The 12,885-nt window shown below is 35.1% G+C and overlaps 1 protein-coding gene and 2 pseudogenes across 3 annotated transcripts in view; 2 read left to right on the top strand and 1 right to left on the bottom strand.

The window, feature by feature from the left end:
- LOC129240121 (CD82 antigen) overlaps positions 1 to 12,885 on the bottom strand; it is a 137,131-nt gene that overhangs the window by 121,471 nt on the left and 2,775 nt on the right. The window lies entirely within an intron of this gene.
- Positions 3,439 to 3,622, top strand: LOC129243257 (U2 spliceosomal RNA; annotated as a pseudogene).
- Positions 4,194 to 4,378, top strand: LOC129243240 (U2 spliceosomal RNA; annotated as a pseudogene).

Genomic DNA, 12,885 nt, shown 5'->3' with positions numbered 1-12,885 from the left:
AGAGAGTACAGCAAATATTACATAGTTGCAAATGTTTTAAATACCTACATTTCGTTTTCTCTATAGTTAATATTACTTAGCTGTTGTTGTAGGTTAGCAGCGAAAATGTATTTGTGCATACTCGTAGTTAACAAACACGACAACTGAATCTACGGAAAAGAGAAAAACCCTGTGCACAAGCATTGTTTTAGCAAAGAAATTATAAATAAAAGAAACATTTGACATCAGCTGCAATCGTTTTGATTACATTTTTCGGGCGAACATATTTTTTAGGTCTGCGAACAGCCAGTAGTCGCCGGGAGCCAAATCTGGAAAATCTGGTGGTGGATGTAGGAGCAATTCGGAGTTAAATTCATTTGGTTTTACCATTACTCAGAATCTTCAACACGTTCTTGTTTTTGGTCAACAGTGAGTAAACGCCGACCCACTTTGAACAGAGCTTTCTCATAGTCAAATGTTCATGCAATATAAGGCCAGCATATTCTTTTAAGATCTTTACGATGTCATCTAACTCACTCAACTTAACTTTTCGATCATTCAATACGATTTTGTGGATTTTTTTATGTTTTCTGGTGTTACCGCCTCATTTGGCGCCCACTGCGTTGTACATCATCGGTGTCTCTACGACCACGTTTGAAGTCAGCAAACCATCGTTTTATTATTATTTCTGATGGAACGTAGTCGATAGAACATTTTTCAAGCCATTGCTTTGCTTGAACGGTATCTTTTCTCATCAAAAATCAGTGAGAAATTAAAACACAAAATTATTTTTGAAAATAACAAAAGTGGCGTCACTCTTAGCACAATAGCTCACGAATTAATGAATAGAGTATCATGAAACTTTAACAGCTGTCTTTTTAAGGTTAGTACTAACTGTTGAGTTCTGTTCATTTGATGAAAAATGCTTTCCACGCATGCATTTTTTTAGGTCTAGAATCAGATGGAAGTCGCTAGTGGCCAAATATGGTGAATTCGGTGGATGCTTCAACATTTTGAATTTTATTGAGCCATTCTCAAAATGTTCTTGTGATACGGTGCATTGTCCTGATAAAAATAATCTTTTTCTTTTGCAAACTGGGTCTTTTTTTTGCATCATTTGGTCCAAAAAGTTACAATAATATTCAGAATTTATTGTTTTACTCGTTTGGAAGTAATCCAGAAACAAAATCAATTACGCATCCCAAAAAACAGTTGCTAACACCTTCTTGACCGATTTCTTGGCACAAACTCATTTCGGAGCCGAAAAGCCAGGTTCACACCGATTCTTAGTATCCTGTTTTAATTTAGGATTATGGTGATAGACCCAAGTCTCATCCACATTATCCTTTCGAAAATGCCCTAAAAATGCTGAGAAAGTCGCCTTCGAATGTGTTATTGTTCTATTGATAGCGAACCCATTCTGCACACAGCTTTCTGAAACCCAATACTTCAGTCAAAATATTGCTTACACTGCCTGATGAGATGTCTAGGGATTCCACTAAATCTCTTTCAGTCTCCCAATTTTTTAAATTGAGCAACCCATCCCTCTACTGTGCTAATTTATTGCGAAGCATCATAATACACTTTCATTCGTTCATAAATTTCCTTCGCTTTTAAACTGTCCAAAAATAAAAATTCAATCACCGCAACATACTTAATTTTTTCCATTGTAGAAAATATTGTGACTCATCGATACTAACTGGCTTGTAATCACATAATGAATTGACAGATTGAAATGAAACATTCATATAAAAAGTGTGCCAAAAAAAAAAAAAAAAAAACAATGCCCTCTCTTAGCGAACCGCAAAACTTATTGAACAACTTCGTATACTTGCTATTCCCGGGTTGTTTTTTTCACTGAGGTTGCAAAAAATTATGGCAGCAATGCGCATAGATAATTCTCTATTACATTTGATAATAAGTAAAAAGAGGACAAGTCGTTTATGGACACACTCTATTTTGTGTAAAATAATTCCATAATTCATAATATTTAACAAAAAATTTATTAGAATTATGTTTACAGACCTGTTTTCTTTGCCGGCATCCATTTCATTTAGTTTTTATTTTGATGCTTCTCCCTACATTTGTAATAATAATTATCGATAACACAGAGAACACAGGGTTGTATGTCAAAAAGTATCGTTATTATCTATGATTATTTTATAATCTTAGATTTTGGGGGGAAATTTTGTATGGGAAATCTCGCTTTTTAATTACGGATTTTGAGTTAAGCGCGAAAAAGTAGATCATCTGCTTATAGCAATATTCATTTAAGGTTATTATTTCTTCTCCCATGTACTGCCACTTTTCTTCTTCTTTCTTCGATTATCGCCGATTTTCCAAGATTCACTTTTATATTCCATTTTTCGCTATACCTTTCTAAATGTTTGAACGTTTTTTGTAATATATGTATATACATCGTCAGAAAGAAGCACCATATCATCCGCATAAAGTAAAGTATTATATTGTAATTATCAATTAATAAACCACCCCCTAATTCTTCATGCAGTCCATTGAGGCATAAGGCGAAAAGCATATGAAAGAAGGTTGTCTTGTTTAATGACCAAATGATTGAATTAGATTTCTGATATATCATATTTTCTGAATAAAGTTAACAAATTTTGTCGATATTCTCATTTCGCGTAATTTGTAAATTAACAGTTTTTTTAGATACCTTGTCACAGACAGCTTTAAAGTCAACAAAAACGAAAAGAAACAATTTTCGAATTTCTACAATTGAGTTAAAATTCAAGGAAACTATGATACGTCAGTAGCTACTATATCCTCCATCTCACTATTAAATAATCCATAGGGGTTTCTAAGGTATGTGTGTATATGTACATATATATGCACTTCGAAAGTAAGGAATTTAGAGTTATTAGGTATTGGCATTAGCGAATTTAATATTTATGTACATATTTACAAAGCCGATGCCAACACCGTTAAAATTTAACTGAGTTTCCCATATTCATATACCCACAAAATACGGATCGCACAAAACAACACGCAGAAAAATTAAATTGAAAAATTGCAAAAAAAGCGCATACAAAACGGCCGCACAAACACACTTTTGACTGTAATCAGTTTAATTTTATACTAAGTTAGACTTTTTTAATTCTGCTTTTCCTATTTTTTTGTTTTTTTTGAAGTGAAAACTTCTTTAGAATCGTTGGGAGTGATTTGAGGAAAAGTGAAACGAAAAACGCGACCAACTTGGCTACGAAGCGTTATATTATATGTTGATATAAAAGTAGCGACGAACTAAATAAAAATAAATTTTATTTTTTCTTGTGATTCGAACCAAGGATTTTGGATCGGAAGCTCACATTGCTAGTCGCTCGGCTACCGCGCCATGCTGTCGTCGCTGGCCTAAAAGTTATTTAGTTACGAAGCATTATATTATATGTTGATATAAATAATTTTTGTGAGCGTGTAATTCTCAAAAGTTTTATTAGGTTTATTATTTAAAATGTATTGACTAGGTAGTTTGGTTATCAGCTTAACATCTGATAAATCCTCCATCGGAGGACAACAAATGTTAAACTGATTTTTGGAAATGGGCGGAGTGTTTTAGGGGCTTGCTCCTTCTCTGCCACGGGTTGACCCGGTATTGCAGTACCGGCGGGATTTCGGCTTTGAATAAATACAAGAAAAAATATACTAATACATTTAGCTTTGGTGTGAAGAGCCATAAATTTTTATATGAATACATGTAGACGAAAATGGAATTTTTTTTTTTGAAATTTGCATTGTAGGACTTTCTGATTATTTATTGAAAACAGTTTTTTTGGTTTAGATACTGAAAGTCAGTTTAAGTGAATCGGTATAAATATTTCGTACATTAATTTTTGAAGTGAAAACTTCTTTAGAATCGTTGGGAGTGATTTGGGAAAAAGTGAAACGAATTCCAACATATAAACGTAGCGACGAACTAAATAACTTTTAGGCCAGCACCGACAGTATGGCGCGATAGCCGAGCGGCTAGCATGTGATCTTCCGATCCAAAATTCTTGGTTCGAATCACAAGAAATAAAATTTTTTTTTTTTTTGAAATTTGCATTGTAGGAGATTTCTGATTATTTATTGAAAACAGTTTTTTGGCTTTTCTATTTTTGGTTTAGATACTGAAAGTCAGTTTAAGTGAATCGGTATAAATATTTCGTACATTAATTTTTTTTTTGTGAGCGTGTAGTTCTCAAAGGTTTATTAGGTTTATTATTTAAAATGTATTGACTAGGTGTGTGGTTATCAGCTTAACATCTGATAGATCCTCCATCGGAGGACAACAAATGTTAAACTAATTTTTGGAAATGCGCGGAGTGTTTTAGGGGCTTGCTCTCCACCTCTGCCACGGGTTGGCCCGGTATTGCAGTACCGCCGGGATTTCAGCCTTGAATAAATACAAGAAAAAATATACTAATACATTTAGCTTTGGTGGGAAGAGACATAAATTTTTATATGAATACAAGTAGACGAAAATGGAAGAAATTTGTAAGTCTGTTTCTTCGGTCCGTTTGGGTATTTTTTTTGACAACATCGAAACCAAAGCATTTGTATCATATTTTATCTGTCATAAGCCACTCGTATCATTTGTTGAAATTGAAAACATTGAGGATGAATAATGATAAAATGAAGAAAATAAAATATGAACTTTATAGCAATATTATAATGAACCTATAATTATCCCGCTCCTAATGCTGCTTTCGTCTTATTCTCTCTCAGTTTGTTTTACGAAAGGTTTCACTTCTATCAAGTCTAACCGTTAGACTGGTATTTTTTTTTTTTTTTTGTTTTCTGTGGTTTGTGTGAGTTTTCCAGAATTGTGATATATTTGCTAAGTTAATTAAATTTGCTGTCACTCTTCATTTCTGTATACAAATATGCCTGCACTGTAACTGTTTTCCATCGCTCCCTTTGCTTTGCATTCACATTCGTCATAGAATGTAAACTTTGCATTTTTAAACAGCTATTTAGCATTTCGAAGCTGTTATCGAAGTAAATTTGCTGTGAAAGTTGCTGAAAAACATTTACCGATCCAATTTTAATTATTTAAAGCAGCATGAACCAGCTGGCAGCAACACTTCCACAGCCACAGTTCATTCCACAGCCCAGAGGGGCCCACTTATCAGCCTTACGTGTGGAAAAAGTTAGTCATAATTGGATGTTTTTTAGCTGATATGGCTTACATACACGCAGGAGTATGTGTGCATGTATTTACTTACCCTGCAAAAAATGCGACTTGCCCAGATATGCTCGGAGCACGCGACTAGTTCCATTTTTGTACTCTTGATATTGAATGAAGTGTCCCCTTTTATTTGAGCATATCCTATGAAGGGATTAATTGTGTCCTAAGGGTATGAAGTGGGACTAGTAGTTGTATACATTTATATACATATTGGCACGGATTAGCCGGTAGATCCCACTTCAAGTCCGAACTACAAATCTTGGCACAGGCAAATAAATATGTTTTTATTTTTTTCCGTTCTAAATGCGGTATAACATTTAATGCAATATTTAGTTTGGTTTCTAATTCAAATATTGCAAAGGTAAATTTATATTTGCCTTGCAAAATTCAAATGCCCGAGAAAGGACTCAAACCAGCGCCTTCAGAATCCCAAGCTGTAGCCTGCACATTCTGTCATTGCTGTCAAATAGGAATGGAGGTGTTATTCACATTTTCTTTTTAGCCTTGTTACTTTCAAACTTCGAAGAAGTGATACGAAATTGTCGAATTAATACCCAATTGAACCTCATGTAAACTAGTCCCTGAATACTTTTTTAGAGATTAGCGCCACAACTCCTTGCAAGGTACAAGTGCCAAACCGCGCGGATTTACACTTCCTTACTGCGTATTAAAACCACAAAGAACTGATATTATTGAGCTGAATGCTACAAACGTAAGTACGCACATACAAAGGTACGAGTAAGAAATATGTAAATATGATATGATATGTATGTGCCACATGCTGGTGGCAACATGCAAATTCACATGTCGTAACAATTTTATTTGAAAGATGGAACCTGTTGCCATGTCAGCCAAAAAAATTCCTAACCAACATGAATAGGTAGCCAATATTCGTATGTACGTACGTACACATATTTTCGTGGAAACACTCTGACTGTGCCTACGGTGCGTTTTCTGCATTTTCTTGCGAAAAGAAAAAAATCGCAGTTCTGCCACTCGTCTTCATTCGAATTGATTCACTTTCAAGCACAAAAAACAGCTTTGATGCAGACTTTATGTTTTTTCCCTCTCCGCAGCAAATGTTACACAGCTGCAACGGAGCTCACACTGATCAAAACCAAACTTACATGGAAACACATGCCCAATCGCAAAAACATAAACCCACCTTATGTATGTACATATGCACATATACATACATATGTATACTACTTGGCATGTAGCCAGTCAAGCGGCCTTAACGAGATCAGCGTGTACCCACTGGTCTCGGGCACAAAGAAGAAAAGTAGTCAGGAGAAGAAGAAAAACCAGAACTCGCGCAGCAACCTGCAAGTCTGGCTGGGCGACAAGTGCCGCTCGGTTTGCTCTATGATGCGAGGGCCAAAGAGGTGCTGTTGCAAAAGAAGCTTTGTTTAGGTGCCAGCGTCAATTAAAACAAAACAAAAATGAAAACAAACAAAGCCGATATGCGCATGCGTACCATGAGATTGCCGCTAATGAAAGGCTCTCAATGGGAAAGAGCAGAAAAAAAGCAATTTAAGTGTGCAAAAGTGAGAAGTGCAAGAAAAATTAAAAAAGTGCACAAAAAGTACGAAGCTGTGTAAAATAAAAAGTGAATAACTGTAAATCGTAAAAAGTAGCACAACACAGAAATGGTCATAAAATGTGAGCCGATTGGTGGCAGGAAGGGTAGTGAGTCAACTGCATATACGTATATTGTCATAAGCATGCATGCAAAACTATTATTGAAAGTCAGTAGACAACCATCGATAAGGCATTAAAATCTAATTTATGTGTTGTTGCATAGAAATGGAAGTTGGGCAACAAACTTTACTAACCAAATTACGAGTTTAATGCGCAAAGCTGCAAAAAGTTTGTTTTTTGCTTTCTAGAACTTTTGTTTTTTCGCTAAATTTTTGATTTTTAATAGAAATGTCGCGCTTTAGAGGTACAATAAGCAGTTAATTCACAAATACTCGTCCCTATCGTGAATATTATGTGTGTAAATATTCCCATATATTACAATGCAACACAGGAATAAATTTTTCCACTTTTATGTGCCGATTATGTTAGTATTGCTCCATAACTTCGTACTTACGGGACCATTTTTAGTTTACCGCTAAACCCTACTCATTAAAGCGAAGTTTATCACAATTTTTTTTTCCTTGTTCACTCCTCTCGGGAGCATAGGGCCTCGACAAGATTTGTCTTGCGTTGGTTTCGTGAATCTATTTGATTTCTGACAGGGTAGGTGATTAGCCTGCTGTTATCAGTCCTAAGTAGTGCGAATGCCCACCTGTCGTTGCTTAGGAACAACGCCTTCTTACTGCGCCATCTGTGTGTCAAATTTTTCTGGCAGAAGGATCGCACGGATTGTTGAGGACTTCACTAAATTTTGTGTGTCTGCTATTATCGCGATTGCCCGCTGCCTCTTGCTGGCGCCACTGATGAATTGTGTGTTTTTCTTTGTTTTTGCTTGCTGCAATGCAAATAATGCACTGACCATTGTGCGGGAGTAAGGATGGGAAGGATAAGTTTTTGGGGTTGAGGAATGAGATTTTTGTTTGATTTCTTTGTTTATTTTTTTTTTGTTTTAGAAAGAGGGAAAGTAGGTAAATTTGGAAAAGTGCGAGGACCGTGCTTTACGTGGGATTCGAACCCACAACCTTTGGGATGGCAGGCTAGTGCATTTACGCTAGACTACCGAGGCCGCCATATCATACAATTACTTTTCCTTTAACTTGCCCTTCTTTATGAATAATGGACACGAAAAATATTAGTGAGGCGAAAATCATTGTAACATAAAATTTGTACAAGCCTTCAAAACAATTTTTTATTTTATACTCTTCTTTATTAAATGTACTATGTTAAACAGGAAACGCATGTAAATTCTCTTTGTTATAAACAAAATGGCGCTATTTAGATTTGACTCCTCTCATTAGGCGATGAACATTAATTTTTGTTCCGGTATCTTCCGCTCTCTGCTATTTCATTTTAAACTGCGGCTCGTTTTTAACTAATTTTTTTTTTAGCAATTTTCTTTCAACAATTGCCAAAAATGTTTTTCTCCCAATGGGTAGCAAATGTGCACAGTTTATTTAAACAATATTTACCGCGTGGTTTTCACACTTGTTCATGGCAAGATGACTATAACGACTCGATGCTAAATATGGCCGGAACATAATTGAGTCTGTAGATTGTTTTATGAATGGCAGTAAACATTTTTACAAACACTCCTCATATGAATTTCTTAATTTGTAGTGCCCGTGGTAATGAGCGATTTACGCTTCATACCACACTGGCAGATAGCTAGCCAAACAAAATATTTTTTAGGGAACTTGTTCAACATTTTTAGCAAAAAGGCATCTAGGACTCTCCTCCCTTCATTGCAGCATACAACTCAGCGCAATGAATGAAAAACACTTTTTTTGTGAATTTTTTACAGAAATATGGCTAAAGATACTTTAATAAAATCAGTTACATGTTATTGTACATCTTTTCAATAAGTTTTTAAAAAAAAATTAATAATAAAATATTGACAAATAAGCCCATGACAGAGTTTTTTTGGAGATATGTTTTTCGAGAGGTGCTCTGCGGTGCCAATCGGCATTCGTCGTAGAATCATCTGAAACTAAAAAAGTCGAATTTTTCAGTTAAAGTATGACGTAATGCTCCCCCCTACATTAATAAAATTTTTTTTTTTTTCATTTTTGTAGTTTTGGTGGCAAAAAAACGTAAAACGAGCATTTTTGGCGAAAAATTTCGCCATATTTGTAAGTGAAAAACAACCTTAAAAAGCAAAAAATAAAAAAAACAGTGTAGGGGGGAGGTATTTTTGATTTAGAAAACGTGTGCCAAATTTGAAAAGAATCGGTTGAATAGTTTCGGAGTTGTGATTGGCACCGACTTTTAAGAAGTCGTTTCAGGAAAAACGCGTTTGAAAAAATGACTCTGAGAAATTATCGATGCTCCGCATTCGAGGTAGAGTGCCTACAAAGGCTATAACTTTGAGAGTTCTGCTCCGATCCACTTAAAATTTTGACACAACATTCTTGAAATGATTTACTATAAGATGAGTGAAGAAAAAAAATTTCGATTTTGTGACCCTACCCCCCCCTTAAAGTCTGGTTTAGCGTATGTTTAATCGTTTAACTACACGGCTATATTTATTGATGCCTTGATTTTAATTTTCACGCACGTGCTTTAGCACATCGTTTGGGTCCTACAATGTGTTTATATGATCGTAAACCTTTACTTTTGCGCACTTCTTTGGCTTGCGGCTGCGACACAAACTCTTTCTTTTCTTCGACTTTCAGGCCTTTGTTCAACGGGCAAGGTTTCATTAAACTTTTTTAACAAATAAGTTACCGAACTTTTCGTACTATTTAAAGTTTTTGCTATGCCATTGTGCGACAAATTACTGTTTTCTTACTTTTTGCGCAATTTTCTTCGCAAGTTCCAGATGTGTAGGTACTATTTTTTTATTAAAGTTTGTTTTACGCAAATGACGAATGAACACAATCGGCTAGTTTTTGGGAGTCCATTTTTTACTATACTTTTTATTATATTTAATAAGGCTCTGTTAATACAGAAACGTCGGATGGAGACCGCGAATTTACACTTTTAAAATATAGGTGACTTACCGAATTTCTTAACATCAACTGCCATTTCGTAGTTTGACAACTCAGTTTTCATTTCCCCCCACCAATTGCATGCGCGACTACAACGATCTGATTTACTTGAAGACATTTTGAAAATTAAAAACTTAGACAGGAAGTTGCCCACGTAAGAAAACTGGACAAAGTCAAAACAGAAATGTGACAGATGATGCAGACATCTCGAAGGTCGTGGCTTGTAAATATAACTGGTCATTGGTTATTTGGCAGGCGTTCCTTAAGATTAGGAGTTTCCTCCCATGAATATTGTAGACGTTGTAGAGATGAGGCAGAGGAAGAAACATTTGAGCACTTCCTTTGCAATTGTCCAGCCTTAGCTAAAATCAGAGCAGGTTTTCTAGGTAGATACTTTTTGAATTCTCTTACGAAACTGTCCGACGTGGAGATTAGGCCAATCCTGCGCTTCACGAAGAAAAATAAATGAGGTTCCCGTGTCGCGCAGTGGTATCACAACGGACATGTAAGGTCTAAGTGAGTATAGTCGTCGTATAGACCGACTACCACCATAACCTGACCTAAGATTTCCATCACTCAAAATAATTTTTATTTTTTTGCATAGTAAAAAAATATTCAAAAACAAAAGTGGATGATTAATTTTGTGCCACCCAATTTATTGATTACATGAAAAAATAATTTGCAAGAAATGGACCCGCTAGGTCAGTTACCTTTTATACACATACACATATACATACATACATACACACATATGTATATGTAATATATAAAAAGAAAAAGCGAGGACACAAAACAGTAAAAACTGCCGCCGTTGAGCCCTAGTTTTTATGAAATTTTCTATACTATTTAATATAATGTAACAGAAGAAAATTTGCAAAAGTTACAGTAGAGAAGGGGCAAGGAGAAGCAGTTTTAAAAATAGCTTATTTTTCTTCTGTAAGAAAAGCAACGCACTTTTTACTCTGATTTTGCTGAAGCTTTCCGGTATAAGAAAAAAACATGCCGCTTATTTGCAGGGGGAGTGTCTTAATTTTGGGGTGTCTTCGATAATGAAGGGTATTCATTCGCACCCATTAACCAACTTCTAATTTCGATGAAATTATGATTGTTTGGGCTATTAATACAATAGGAAGCATGCCTTTAGTGAGCGTCGTTTAAAGAGATAGCGCATAACGCTGAATTTGAACGTGCTCCAGTTTCAATTGTTTCGTGTTTTCAGTTTCAATCAAACCTATGCAGATTCGAAGCTAATTTTCTTCGCTAGTCCACAAATATTATTTCGGATATGTAAGAGGCAACGGTATTGGAGGAGGAGTGGTAGGTAGCTTACATACAAAAATACTGTTCATCTCTTGAACTGCTTATGCTAAGATACTAGTAATTTATACGGTTACATATTTCATCACTACCCTACAAAAAACAAAATGTAGTAGGTATTGGAAGAGGACGCTAACTAAAATTTAAAATACTGTTTAATTCAGGAAATGCTCATGCTGAGGTACTATAATTTGTTATATGTACGTAAATACCGAAAAATGGAAGGTATCGGCAAACAAAATATGGCATGTGGTTGTAAATGTTTATAATGTTAGTTTTTCAAAAATAAGTTCGTCCGTTAACAAAATTAGCCACAACCAGCCAGCAGTACAAGCAGTACAGCCAGAGCGTAAGCCAGAATCTTTCGATTGAGAGTACCGCGCGCCATAGAAGGGCGTAGAAAGCACTGAAACAATCGAATATCAAGCTTTTTGCTTGAAACTCGGTCTAAAGTGAATTCTTCAAGTGCAGACTACAGGACACATTTAGCACAGTAAGCTGGTGGATCAGATTAACAAGGCGAGATAATTTTTTCTCCAACTATAAAAGATCCTTTGGGCGAGTAAAGTGGGGGCTGATACGGCAATGGCAAATTGTGGTGATTTTAATTGTTAAGTTGCTCGCATTCTCGTGGTTTGATTGTCTGTGTGTATGTTCATGTGTAAACTGAATCATAAAAATTATAACAAGAACAGATTTTGTTTGTTTGTAAAAGATAAAAATAGTTGTATAATGCATTGTATATAAAGATAGTTGTATAATGCTGACAGATCAATTGTTTTGGTGATAAATAATTCTTGCAACCAATTAAATGCGCAATTTTTTTTAATGATAGTGAGCGTCGTTTGTGGTAATTATATCACAATTTTTTTTTGTTAACGAAAGAGCCTAATGTCCCATTCCATTGGAATGTGCCAAAACATTTATACATCAATTTAATAAATACTTATAAAAATCTATTCCCTACGGTTTAAAATAAGTTAGAAACAAAATATTAAGCCCGTTAGATGAATCTAATTCCAGTTATTCAAATCCTGAACACTGTGTCATACTACAAAGAAAAGGGCGATTTTTTTTTATATCAAAGAAAAAGCTTAGTAACAAAAAATTTCCAAAACTCAACGCTATTGTGCAATCACTTGAACCTTCCACTTTGTTGGACTAAAATTCAATGGATTGTAAAATTGCATACCCTCAAAAATTCTCAAAATTCTGGTTAAAAAGTTGAAAGTTTTGATGAAATTTTGAAAAAATTTTGTACATAGTTTGAAACTTTGCCTAACATAGTTTTTGTTGCAATATATATTTAGGGGTGCGCTTATAATTTAGCACCCGAGTGTAAATGAGGAAAAATCGTAAGTGGAAATCAACAGTGGGTTGGTCAAGTAAAAATAGTATTACGTAATTCATGGCGATTTACATATCAGCACCGAAATATAATTTAAGAATGATCTCGCTCGCATACAGTTGAAAAAGAAGCAGTAAAGTACATATTTTTGTAAAAACAAATATTGAAAAATACATAGTTATTAAAGACTGAAGCTCAACTTTTCAATTTAATGCAAAAACAACAAGGGCAATGCATTTTATTCTTACTTTTGGTTCCTAGAATGTCAAGATCTATAAACAAAGATTGCTCGATTAGAGTAGGTAGGTACGTAGGGTGGTTGTCATAAAGACACACTTAGACTTTTCGCAGGTCCATTGTGGTACCACTGGAGCTTATCCTTACCCTACGTGTTCCTTTTCAAACCATCCGGTAGTTTTAACAAACGA

Source organism: Anastrepha obliqua, chromosome 3, assembly GCF_027943255.1.
Source record: "Anastrepha obliqua isolate idAnaObli1 chromosome 3, idAnaObli1_1.0, whole genome shotgun sequence".
In the NCBI taxonomy this organism is placed as follows: Eukaryota; Metazoa; Arthropoda; class Insecta; order Diptera; family Tephritidae; genus Anastrepha; species Anastrepha obliqua.
Note: the sequence above shows the minus strand (reverse complement) of the source record. Positions and strands in the feature narration are given on the sequence as shown.